This window comes from Lethenteron reissneri, chromosome 51, assembly GCF_015708825.2.
Source record: "Lethenteron reissneri isolate LAM-NWPU_2019-01 chromosome 51, ASM1570882v1, whole genome shotgun sequence".
Classification (NCBI taxonomy): domain Eukaryota; kingdom Metazoa; phylum Chordata; class Hyperoartia; order Petromyzontiformes; family Petromyzontidae; genus Lethenteron; species Lethenteron reissneri.
This window is the reverse complement of record NC_083829.1, coordinates 5,238,160-5,250,197: the sequence shown is the minus strand read 5'-3', so window position 1 is coordinate 5,250,197 and position 12,038 is coordinate 5,238,160. Positions and strand designations below refer to the sequence as shown.

General features: G+C 50.8%; 1 protein-coding gene across 1 annotated transcript in view; it reads right to left on the bottom strand.

Annotated features, from left to right (window-relative positions):
* The window catches only part of ATP5F1C (ATP synthase F1 subunit gamma), a 375,672-nt gene that overhangs the window by 343,421 nt on the left and 20,213 nt on the right, over positions 1-12,038 (bottom strand). The gene's annotated exons all lie outside the window — the stretch shown is intronic.

Sequence of the window (12,038 nt, the reverse complement as noted above, 5' to 3'; positions counted from 1 at the left end):
AGTCAAATGCAGCCTCTCCTGCCGGAGGAGCTCACTGAATGTTTCCGTATCCAAATCTCTCAAGAATCTGTGAGCTCACACAATCCAGTCTGGCTAACCCTGGGATGGATCATGGGCAGAGCAGCCTGAATGTTTCAAACCTGTGCAAGTGCCTTTGATGTGTCTGTGAGGTGGTGTGTAAAAAAATTGGGTCCACGTTTCGCAAGCGTAGTGAAGAGGGCATACCCGTGGCAGAGAAGACCCGGTGCTTCATGTGCCGATGAAAAGATAATGGCCAGTCAAGTGATTCAAAGTGAAACCACCGCTGCCAAACCGGAGCTGGTCATAAGCACACTGCCCACGGTATGGGAATTCCTCCACTCTCTCCACAACTGGCCCATTACTCATGAAAAGGTTGAGGGGGTGCAGTGATTGATGACACCACCTACACAGGCGGTGGCTTTGTTTGGGTTGGGGCTGATGGTAAGGGCCCCACCTCTTCGTGGCACGCTCCGTGTCAGGCGCAAAGAGTTTGCAACTCCTTCAGAGCGAGCGGCAATTCCCAGATCAACCGCATACGTAACACGGTTCGCCAGTCGTGAGCCATCTCGACACATGCACACAATTGTACTACTGCTGTATATGTGAGGAGCTCCCAGCTGCTACCACGCTGCTGCACTCGGTAGGGTTCAGGGCGATGCAGCAGTCGAGGTAATTGATTGGTGGTCCAGCGCGCACCGATTCACTGCACTCACACACTCACCCACTCACCCAATCAGGGTGATTGATTAATGATCCAGCATTCACCGATTAACTGCACTAGCTCGCTCACTTACACACTCACTCATCCACTCACTTATCCACTCACTCATCCACTCGCCCAATTAGGGTGATTGATTAATGATCCAACACTCACCGATTTACTGCACTAGCTTGCTCAATCACACACTCACTCACTCACCCACTCACTCACCCACTCACTCACCCACTCACTCACGCACTCATTTGCCTACTCACTCACCCACTCACCCAATCAGGGTGATTGATTAATGATCCAACACTCACCGATTCACTGCACTAGCTTGCTCACTCACACACTCACTCACACACTCACTCACTCACCCACTCACTCACCCACTCACTCACGCACTCATTTGCCTACTCACTCACCCACTCACCCAATCAGGGTGATTGATTAATGATCCAACGCTCACCGATTCACCACACCCAGCCGCCTTTTGTCTCCCCAATGACGATGTTTTTTGCACACCGCACCAGGTACTCATTTGAGGCTGAGTCGACCTAGGGGAGGCCCCATGACCGATTCAGATAATCGCCTCCGGTGTTGGCCGTGAGCGGGAATCGAACTCGGGTCGCCGGGTTCGTAGCGCAGCGCGCTACACGCTACCCTACCGCTTACCCGCCATACAAGACAAAGACAAAGATCCCCCGTGTAGCCTGCACAGACTGTTGGGGCAAGTGCTGTTAGCGAGCACCTATAAAGGCCGCAACGATGCACGCCACACACACAGCCACACACACGCACTGCTCCACGGCAATCGTGAGCAACAGACAAGGGAGCGGTGGTATGTGGCTACTAAAATCCTTCCCGGAGCAGAGTTTCCTGGACAGTTTCGGCCGGGGATTAAACGCCGCTGTTGGAGGCCAACAACCGCCATCAACGGCCTGTTGTGGGTAGGGACTCGGGCTCGCCATACGAACGTGGAATTCTCATCACTGGCCCGTGCGCTAAACGGGATGTTACGCGCTCGATTGAGCAAGAAGAGAGACAGCGAGTCTTAAACAAAAACATCTTTTCATCATCGGGGACGACGTCATCGCCACCATGATTTAATACAGGGTGGCACAAAAGTCAGAACACACGGGGTTATTTAATTTAAATTTCGATTTAAATGGTGGTTTGGCTGCTGCAGCTCCTTACTATTAAAATTACTTCCCTTTATTTCTGCTAACCCTACTCCCTCCCTTTGTTGCTGCTAATCCTACATAATGCACGGGCATAATATGACTTTGAGACCCCCCCACCTCCTACGCATTCCACAAGTAGTGACTAATCCCATATCTGCATTTTCCATAAATATGCTAAATACCTCTGTTGATATGCAAATTTCTTTGTCAAGGCGCCCTTCCCGCCTCTAGCCCAGCTTAAATATACGCTGCCAAGCTTGGTGGTGTTCATTCGGACGCTGTCTTTCCGACAGACCTGTTCTTCACCTGAGGACGGCTGCTTGCGTTGTGGCCGAAACGTCGTGAGAATTGTATTTTATTATGTTTTATTTTTATTATTTTATTATTTCCCTTATACGTGACTTTACCGACAGAACGAAGAATGTTATTTCATTTACTTTAACAGTGGCATGAATTTTTTTTTACTGTCTCTGCTTTAAGTTAATATGTATGTATATGTTATCGTTATTCATATCGCTTCCAATGGGGGTCACCTCAAATGCGTAGTTTTTCAAACTCGAGCGAGAGCCACTGAAATGAATTTCGACATCAAAACATAATCGATGAATGTTTTAAATATTTAACCGTGTAGTCTTGACAACAACAAAAACAAAAAACAGTTCAAAAGCAATTTCAAAAGTAACTTCATTAAATACTGTAGCTTAATGCGATGTGTTAAAATAAGTATACTATCATAACCCTGACTTTTGGGCCAGCCTGCATATGCAATGTAAAAACTATTTTTTATTTTACCAGGTAAGCACCATTGAACTATAAAGCTCTTTTTCGCAGCAAACTCGGCACAAATTATCGCCTAATCAAGTGGCTTTTCACGTGGTCGTTTATCGCGGTCAAACACTCCGAGCGCACGTTTCTCAAAGTGGAGGGGAAAACCGGAGGACCCGGGAAAAAGTTCCACGCGACCACGTGGAGAGAGACCGGCAAACTCCAAATATACAGCAGCAGCAGGCGTCAGGCTCGGGATCGAACCCACGACCTCCTGCACACCAGGCGAGGTAGCTAACATCTCCTAGCCACCGTGGTGATGATGATGAGAGAGAGACACGCAAACTCCAAATATACAACAGCAGGCGTCAGGCTCGGGATCGAACCCACGACCTCCTGCACACCAGGCGAGGTAGCTAACATATCCTAGCCACCGTGGTGATGATGATGATGAGAGAGAGACACGCAAACTCCAAATATACAACAGCAGGCGTCAGGCTCGGGATCGAACCCACGACCTCCTGCACACCAGGCGAGGTAGTTAACATCTCCTAGCCACCGTGATGATGATGAGAGAGAGAGAGACACGCAAACTCCAAATATACAACAGCAGGCGTCAGGCTCGGGATCGAACCCACGACCTCCTGCACACCAGGCGAGGTAGCTAACATCTCCTAGCCGCCGTGATGATGATGAGAAAAAGAGACACGCAAACTCCAAATAGACAACAGCAGGCGTCAGGCTCGGGGTCGAACCCACGACATCCTGTATACCTGGCGAGGTAGTTAACATGTCCTAGCCACCGTGATGATGATGAGAGAGAGAGAGACACGCAAACTCCAAATAGACAACAGCAGGCTTCAGGCTCGGGATTGAACCCACGACCTCCTGCATACCAGGCGAGGTAGCTAACATCTCCTAGCCACCGTGATTATGATGAGAGAGAGAGACACGCAAACTCCAAATATACAACAGCAGGCGTCAGGCTCGGGATCGAACCCACGACCTCCTGCACACCAGACGAGGTAGCTAACATATCCTAGCCACCGTGGTGATGATGATGATGAGAGAGAGACACGCAAACTCCAAATATACAACAGCAGGCGTCAGGCTCGGGATCGAACCCACGACCTCCTGCACACCAGGCGAGGTAGTTAACATCTCCTAGCCACCGTGATGATGATGAGAGAGAGAGAGACACGCAAACTCCAAATATACAACAGCAGGCGTCAGGCTCGGGATCGAACCCACGACCTCCTGCACACCAGGCGAGGTAGCTAACATCTCCTAGCCGCCGTGATGATGATGAGAAAGAGAGACACGCAAACTCCAAATAGACAACAGCAGGCGTCAGGCTCGGGGTCGAACCCACGACATCCTGTATACCTGGCGAGGTAGTTAACATCTCCTAGCCACCGTGATGATGATGAGAGAGAGAGAGACACGCAAACTCAAAATAGACAACAGCAGGCTTCCGGCTCGGGATTGAACCCACGACCTCCTGCATACCAGGCGAGGTAGCTAACATCTCCTAGCCACCGTGATTATGATGAGAGAGAGAGACACGCAAACTCCAAATATACAACAGCAGGCGTCAGGCTCGGGATCGAACCCACGACCTCCTGCACACCAGGCGAGGTAGCTCACATCTCCTAGCCACCGTGATGATGAGAGAGAGAGAGACACGCAAACTCCAAATATACAACAGCAGGCGTCAGGCTCGGGATCGAACTCACAGACCTCCTGTACACCAGGCGAGGTAGCTAACATCTCCTAGCCACCGTGATGATGATGAGAGAGAGAGACACGCAAACTCCAAATAGACAACAGCAGGCTTCAGGCTCGGGATCGAACCCACGACCTCCTGCACACCAGGCGAGGTAGCTAACATCTCCTAGCCACCGTGGCTCATACACTACACACAGTGCCTGTGACGCATTTCTACCCGAAACTTTCCAGCGGATTTCACGACACACCCCCCGCCCCCCCTGCTTTCTTTCCGCTTTCTTCCCGCACCGCGCGGTGTCTCTACGGCTGACAGCTTCGAGCGGCTCCCGTTACCAACCTCAAAGGGCTGGGGGCACAACGCACGGCGCCTGACGTCTCACGCCCCGTGGTGTTCACCCCCCCGATCACCCCCACCGACACCCCAAAGACAAAGATCACCCGTATAGCCGTACTAGACTGTTGGGGCAAGTGCTGTTATCGAGCAATTTTAAAGTAAAATAAAAAAAAGTGTTTACACTATGAGACCTCCTTTACCAGTGGCAAAATATAGTAATTGACTGCTTGTGTTGTGGTTATTGCAAACATGATGCATTGTATAAAGGTGCCAGTTTTTGTACCAGTTGAAAGGGTAAAAACCTGCTACTAAAAAAGAAGTGGTTAATTTTTTTTTATTGACCAGGTAAAGCCCACTGAGCGATGTGGCTATTTTTCCAGATGCGACCCTTGGCCACAAATGATAGCTCAACGAAGTGGCTTATCACGTGGAAGTGGCATATGCGAAACGCACGTTGATTCTAAATGCGGACGGGGAAACTCGGAGGAGAATCCACGCAGCCACGGGGAGAGAGACATTCAAACTCCAAATGTACAGCAGCAGCAGGCGTCACGGTCGGGAGCGAGCCCACGACCTCCTGTATACCTGGCGAGGTAGTTAACATCTCCTAGCCACCGTGATGATGATGAGAGAGAGAGACACGCAAACTCCAAATATACAGCAGCAGCAGGCGTCAGGGTCGGGATCGAACCCACGACCTCCTGTACACCTGGCGAGGTAGTTAACATCTCCTCGCCACCGTGATGATGACATCTCAGCAACGTGGAGTCAGCTATGTAGACTCGCACGGCACACTCGGGTGTGGGTGGCCAGCACCACGCCCGGCCGCCTTTCTCTTCAGAGTGGCGATGCTTAAACATCACACACCACCAGGTACACATTTGAGGCTGAGTCGATCTTGGGGAGGAGGCCCATGACCGGTTCAGATAATCGTCACTGGTGTTGTCCGTGAGCGGAAATCGAACTTGGGTCGCCAGGTTCGTAGCACAGCACGCTAACCACGACACTACCGCTCCAAAGACAGAGGGAAAGATGCCCCGTATAGCCTTAACAGATTGTTGGGGCAAGTGCTGTCCGCGAGCACCTATGAAGCCTGGCACGGTACACGAAGCGGTGGGTGGCCAGCACCACGCCCGGCCGCCTTTGTCCCCCCAGTGACGATGTTTACACACCGCACCAGCTACTCACTTGAGGCTGAGTCTACCTAGAGGAGGCCCAGGACTGCTCCCCCCCCCACACACGCACAACGACAACCGCCATTCGCCACTAAGTGGCGGTGACGTCACCACGACGCTTGTGCCAGGCCATGTGCACCTTGAGGCCACGTGAAGTGTCGAACGCCCGCTGGCAGGAGGTCAAGGGGCAGACCCAGCAGGTGCCACGGGTCGACTGACTGAGATGACCGAGATGACTGGCTGATGCACCACCTCTGCCCCCTACTGTGCCAACTTGCTGTGCTTTAGCCACCCGGCGCTCCGCTCGTTATTGTGAGCGTCGCTCCTCCGCCCTCGGTTGTTGTTGGAGGACGACTGCCTCCAACTGCCCAGTAGCGTCCTTCACGAGCCTCCTCCACAGAGGCCGATCTTTACACCGCTGGTACCAGTCATCGGCAAGTCCACTCAGCTCCACGTCCTCCTGTACCACGTCACTCCATCTCTTCTCTAGCCCCCACAAAGATCCCCCGTATAGCCTTAACAGACTGTAGGGACAAGTGCTGTTAGCGAGCACCTATAAAGGCCGGAACGGTACACGAGGGGGTGGGTGACCAGCACCACGCCCGACCGCCTTTGTATCCCCAGTGGCGATGTTTACACACCGCACCAGGTACTCATTTAAGGCTGAGTCGACCTAGGGGAGGCCCAGAACCGGTTCAGATAATCGTCACTGGTGTTAGCCGTGAGCGGGAATCGAACCCGGGTCGCCAGGTTCGTAGCGCAGCGCACTAACCGCTACACTACCGCTCCCCACACACACACAGACACAGACACCCTGACCCCCCGCCCGCCCCAGATCCATCACCGCGCTGCCCTCGTTCGGCACCGTCACGTCCCGTGAGGACGGCACAATGCGACGCTTTGTTGTCAGGAACACCACGCGCATCGCCAAGTGCCGGAGGAGACGAGGAGAGAGAGAGTGAGCGAGAGGTGGGGGTTTACATAAAGCAAAGTTATTATTTAAAAAAAAAATACGAAATGATGAACGAAGCAAAGTGTCGAATGCACCGAGCATCTTCTTGTTTCCACTGATCGTAAAAAAGCAGGAGTGGCGTGGGGTTGTAAGGGGGGTTGGGTGTCTCTCTCTCTCTCAATCTCTCTCCTCGCTCGCTCTCTCCCCTCGCTTTCTCTCTTTTTTTTACGACCAGTGGAAACAAGAAGATGCTCGGTGTATTCGGCACTTTGTTTCGTTCATCATTTCGTAAAATGTTTTTTTTTAACGGGGCTTTATGTAACCCTCGCTCGCTCTCTCTCTCTCTCGCTAAATCTCTCGCTCGCTCTCTCGCTCGCTCTATATTTTTTTCTCTTTTACGATCAGTGGAAATAAGAAGATGCTCGGTGTAGTCGGCACTTAGCTTCGTTCATCATTTCGTATTTTTTTTTACTTTGCTTTATGTAAACCCCCACCTCTCGCTCACTCTCTCGCTCGCTCGCTCTATATTTTTTTCTCTTTTACGATCAGTGGAAATAAGAAGATGCTCGGTGTAGTCGGCACTTTGCTTCGTTCATCATTTCGTATTTTTTATTTTTTATTTTACTTTGCTTTATGTAAACCCCCACCTCTCGCTCACTCTCTCGCTCGCTCTCTCTCGCGCGCGCTCTATCTCTGCCGCTGGCTCTCGATCTCTCTCGCTCACTCAGCCAGCCAGCATCCTCCTGAGGTCATTCATGGGCTCGAGTCCTCGGGGCTGAGTGTCTCTGTCGCAGGGGAGGTGGGAGGGGAATGCCGCAGGGCTAGGAGATGTTAACTATCTCGCCTGGTATGCAGGAGGTTCGTGGGTTCAGACCCGACCCTGACGCCTGTTGCATATTTGGAGTTTGCACGTTCTCTGTGATGTTTCTCTCCACCGTTAGAATGAACATCACGCGTTTCGAGTGTTGGGCTGCTATATAATTTCCCCACGTGATGAGCCACTTCGTTGAGCTATCATCTGCGGCCAGGTCGCTTCTGACAAAGAGCTACGATCGCTCAGTGGGCCTTTACCTGCTAAAATAAAATAATAAAAGTTGAAATCGTGAATGGCCATTTCAGAAGCACCCTCGCACCCCTCTGCCCCAAGCGACCCTTTGAGATGGAGGGACGGGGCGTGGGTAGAGTTGTCTCTGCTTCTCTCTTGATTTCTTTTTCTTTATTTTACGATCAGAGGAAACAAGAAGATGCTCGGTGTAGTCGGCACTTTGCTTCGTTCATCATTTCGTAATTTTTTTTCTTCCATTCTCTCTATCCACCTCTCCCCCACGTTATCCTTGCATTTTTTTTACGATCAGAGGAAGCAAGAAGATGCTCGGTTAAATTTTGATTTAAAGCTTTCGTGACTGCAGGGATTCATCTTCTTGGTTCTTTCGGTAAAGTCACGTAGAAGGGAAGTAATAAAATAATAAAAATAAAACATAATAAAAGAATTCTCACGACGTTTCGGCCACAACGCAAGCAGCCGTCCTCAGGTGAAAACCAGGTCCGTCGAGGCGACAGAGTCTGAATGAAACAGCAGACGAGCTTGGAGCATATATATAAGCTGGGCGCCTTGACAAAGGAATTTGCATATCAAGAGTAAATTAGCATATTTATGGGAAATAGTGTTATATTAAAATGGATAAGGCAGCAACTGCAGCAGCAGCAGCAACTGCAGCAGCAGCAGCAACTGCAGCAGCAGCAGCAACTGCAGCAGCAGCAACTGCAGCAACAGCAGCAGCAGCAGAAACTGCAGCAGCAGCAGAAACTGCAGCAGCAGCAACTGCAGCAGCAGCAACTGCAGCTCCCTTTGCTGCTGTCAATCCTGCATAATACACATGCATATGCAGTACTAATCACATTCCTGCATTTCCCATAACTTTATTATGTTATATTTTTATTATTTTATTACTTCCCTTCTACGTGACTTTACCGAAATAACCAATAAGAAAGATGCTCGGTGTAGTAGGCACTTTGCTTCGTTCATCATTTCGGTTTTTTTGTTTTTTCTTCAATGATTTGCTTTATGTGCCCCCCCCCCTTTTTAAATGAAAGATTTCACAACAGATTTCACGCTCTCTCTCTCCCCTCTCTCTTTTCCACCCTCCTCTCCTATCTCTCTCTCCCCTCTCTCGTTTTTATCTCTCTCCTCTCTCTCTCTCGTGCGCTTCATATTGGCCAAAGGCTCGAAACGTCAAGCGGCCAGCAGCAAACAGCACTGTCAGAGGTGTCATAGACAAGAGTTGACACCCGCTCGTGAGTTGAGTAAGGTCTTCATAACAGCGGTGCGAGGGAAGAAGCAGAGGGGGAAGTGGGGTGAGCTGTAGTGTGGTGAGCGGGTGGGTGAGTGTGTGGGTGAGTAAGTGAGTGTGTGGGTGAGTGAGTGGAGTGAGGGAGTAAGTGAGTGAGTGTGAGTGAGTGTGTGAGTGAGGGAGTGGAGTGAGTGTGTGAGTGTGTGGGTGAGTAAGGGAGTGTGTGGGTGAGTGAGTGGAGTGAGTGAGGGAGTAAGTGAGTGAGTGTGAGTGAGTGAGTGTGTGTGAGTGAGGGAGTGGAGTGAGTGTGTGAGTGTGTGGGTGAGTAAGTGAGTGTGTGGGTGAGTGAGTGGAGTGAGTGAGGGAGTAAGTGAGTGAGTGAGTGTGAGTGTGTGAGTGAGTGAGGGTATGAGTGAGGGTATGAGTGAGTGTGTGAGTGTGTGAGTGAGTGTGTGAGTGAGGGAGTGGAGTGAGTGTGTGAGTGTGTGAGTGAGTGAGTGTGTGAGTGTGTGAGTGAGTGAGTGTGTGAGTGAGTGTGTGTGTGAGTGAGGGAGTGGAGTGAGTGTGTGAGTGTGTGGGTGAGTAAGTGAGTGTGTGGGTGAGTGAGTGGAGTGAGTGAGGGAGTAAGTGAGTGAGTGAGTGTGAGTGTGTGAGTGAGTGAGGGTATGAGTGAGTGAGTGTGTGAGTGTGTGTGTGAGTGAGTGAGTGTGTGAGTGAGTGTACGAGTGAGTGTGTGTGAGTGAGTGTGCGAGTGAGTTAGTGTGCGAGTGAGTGTGTGGGGTGACCGTGTGCGTGAGTCGTAGCCGGCAGTGTGGGCGGTTGAACAGAGTGTGTGGACGAGATGAAACGGTCGGTGTCTTGTTGACCGAGTCATTCACGTGCAGGGTTGGAGGAGGAATCGGCGAGCGAAGCTCACGGTGTAAGTAGCGATGCGAGGGCGACACGGAGGTGACACCGACTCGTCCCAGTGGGTCAGGGGCGATTTCTTCATTAGGGCGATTGGGCGACGCACCACCAAAGTGTGAAAGGGACTTTTTCAATCACATTCAAAATCTCATTCAACCAGAGTTACGCTAGCCGTTACTGTGCCTCTGGATATAGTCCAATCAGCGTCATGTCACGTTCTGTGGAGTACCGCCTCTTTTTGGGCGATTTCACTCTGGCTGAGAATCGCCCAGAGTGTTCCCATAGACTTACATTCAAAGATGTTTTTTTTTCGAACGGCGGGCGCTGCAATGCATTCTCTATGGCTTCCGGGAGGGCTCGCACTAACGTGCTTACGTCATCATACGTAAGCACGTTTCAGTCAACAATATTACTTGTCGCCACCTAGTGGAATCTTTAATAAAATAAACTGAGTGGATTGTAATAATAGTGAGTATAGAAACAAACAAGGAGATGTATTGTAAGAGTCACTTTATTTTTCATGAATATTAAAGAAGTGAAGTTGCCTTTACATGCTTAAGCTGTTAATTCATCCATTGCATGGGTGGACCTTATCCTTATCAATCATCCAGACATTTGCCCCCCCTGAGAGATTTTGCAGGAGCCGCCATTGCAGTGGGTGCTGGATCACCACGACTGGGACAACACTAATTCATTCAGCTGCGGATGATATTTCAGACAGAAGCAACTTTCGCCCCCCCCCCCCCCCCCCCCCCCCAGTGCTAGGGACGTGTTCCGACTTTGCACGAATCTCCTGTCGCCGCCAGCCTGTGTTCTCTATTCTTTGTGTCTTTCCGTAGTCACGTAGATAGGTAAAAATAATAATAAAATAAACAAAAATTAATAATAAAAGAAACAAAAAAACTACGACGTTATCCCCCGCCCCCCGGGGGGTGTGGGGTGAGTTTGTTTTATTTTTATTTATTCTCTTTTGGTTTATTTTTCTGGGATGGTGGCGGTGGCAGTGTTGGTTATTGAACACGGGAGCCTAGGGGCAGAGAGCGGGGGGGGGTGCTTGAGACCTCGTGTCGGGCGAGATGAGATGATACGGCTGTGTGGGTGTGTCTGTTGCGTGTGCACCTTCACGTACACACATGACTGCTGCAGGCACTCGACACACGCGTAGGGGAGCGGTGGTGCAGCGGTTAGCGCGCTGCGCTGCCGCTACGATGAGCTGGCGGACCCGGGTTCGATTCCAGCTCACGGGTCGACACTGAACCGGTCTTGAGCATCCCCTAGGTCGACTCGACCTCAAATGAGTACCTGGTGCGATGCGTAAACATCGCTACGAGGGAGGTGGTGTTGGCCACCCACCCCCTCGTGTGCTGTGTCGGCCTTCATAGGTGCTCGCTCCTAGCACTTGCCCCAACAGTCTGTAGGAATATTTGTCTGTCTTTGTGCATCTTCACGTACACACATCTCACACGCACACATTATGCACATACACTGCGTAGACACACGATACACACGAGACACACGTACATGCACTATTCATACACAAACCACACGTACACAACACACACTATTCATGCATTGTATACACTACATACATGCACTATTCGTATATACACTATTCATACATATGTAGTGGGTTCACTGGAGACACACACTCGACTTTGGAGGCAACACGGGATAACGATATAGGTGGTAACTACCACGGTTAACTCCACCACAACGGGGTAACTACATAACTGGGTCAGGTCAGTAACACACTGCCTGACCCACGATGCCGAACGTGACGACCGAAGATCAACAAGATGTCGCACGGTGGGTTTCATTTCAGAAGACAGCCCCGATTGGCTCTCGGGACCTCGTGCCCCTGAGCGTGGCCTGGCTCCGCCCTCGGCAACGCCCCCTTCTGGATCATACGAGAAGGTTCTGGGCCATACACCGCTTGTCCCTCTCGCCCCCTCTTCACTCATTATCCCGTCCTGGTGACG